Source organism: Vulpes vulpes, chromosome 14 (assembly GCF_048418805.1).
Source record: "Vulpes vulpes isolate BD-2025 chromosome 14, VulVul3, whole genome shotgun sequence".
In the NCBI taxonomy this organism is placed as follows: Eukaryota; Metazoa; Chordata; class Mammalia; order Carnivora; family Canidae; genus Vulpes; species Vulpes vulpes.
In genome coordinates this window covers 3,500,073-3,501,284 of record NC_132793.1, presented here as the reverse complement: position 1 = coordinate 3,501,284, position 1,212 = coordinate 3,500,073, and positions in this window count along the sequence as shown.

Sequence of the window (1,212 nt, the reverse complement as noted above, 5' to 3'; positions counted from 1 at the left end):
ATCCTGCCTGGAGTGCACCTGTCCCCTAGCAGCTGGAGGGGCCTTGCTGCTGCCCAGGCCTCCCTGCAGACGCTGGGAATTGCTGTTGATCCTGCTCTGAGCCTAGAGGCAGGGGTGTCCCAGGGAATGAGGGCTCCCTGCACAGATCTTTGACCAGGGGCATGTAGGAGGCCGCAGCAAGTCCTTTTCTTTCCCACCTACAGAGGGCCCATCCTGAGGGTGTCCCTTAAACACAGGGTGGCCCCGCATCACTGATTGCCTGGGACAGTCCCAGGTAGCCCTGTTGCCTCACTGTCTTGGGACAGCACCTCCTTTCATTCTTGCGAGTGCCCAGTTTACAGGGTAAATACGTACTATCCTTCCTTATTCATGCTTTGGGGTGATACAACAATGTGTGTGATGAGGGGTGGCCGCCCCGCAACTTCCCCCACTTCAGCTCTGGGGCTGCCCTCTCTCAGCTCAGCTCGGGAGTGGGGAGGAGGCAGGAGCCTTCCAGATGTTAGGAGGGGGAGGACAGTGTGCTCAGCTGAGCCTCCGAGAAGAGCAGGCTGTTCCCAGGAGGATGCCCAGGGGCAGCAGAGGCGCAGAACCCCACAAGGGGGGTGGAGGGTTTTCTAAGGAAGGGATGTTTGCGGTGGGGGGGGGGGGAAGGTAAGAAGAAACAGGTCCTAGGGAGGGCTGGGGGCACTCCAGATGCGTGTGCAGGGGCCTGGGATAGAAATTGCTAGATTCCAAGTTTGGAGAGAAGCCTGGAAGGAGTGTCCCCAGCTTGCAGCTCACCCTAAGTCCTGGCCTGGGGTATCTTCCTGTCAGGGGTAAAGAAGGAGGAATCAGAGGAGAGGAAAGAAGCTGGGGAACTCCTTCCCCCGGGGGCAGGGCAGGGTGTGGAGAAGGAGCCCCCAGACCACACCAGCTGCAGGGCAAGGGAGTGCGGGGGTGGGGGAGAGGCTGGAACAGAGATGGAGAGACAGAGGCAAGAGGCGAGAGCCCGAGAGCCAGCCCACGGAGACCCAGGGGGAGCAGAGAAGGGAAGGGACACAGAGGAAAGATGAACAGACACACAAAGGAGGGACGGGTGGGAGCACAGATGGACGGACGGACGGAGGCATGCATGGGTGGGTGAGCTCCGATGGGAGTCCTCCTCTTGCTGGTTCAGCTCCAGAGGCCTGGCTGTTCTCATAGTCGGTTCCCAAGGGACCCCCTCCCCCCGCC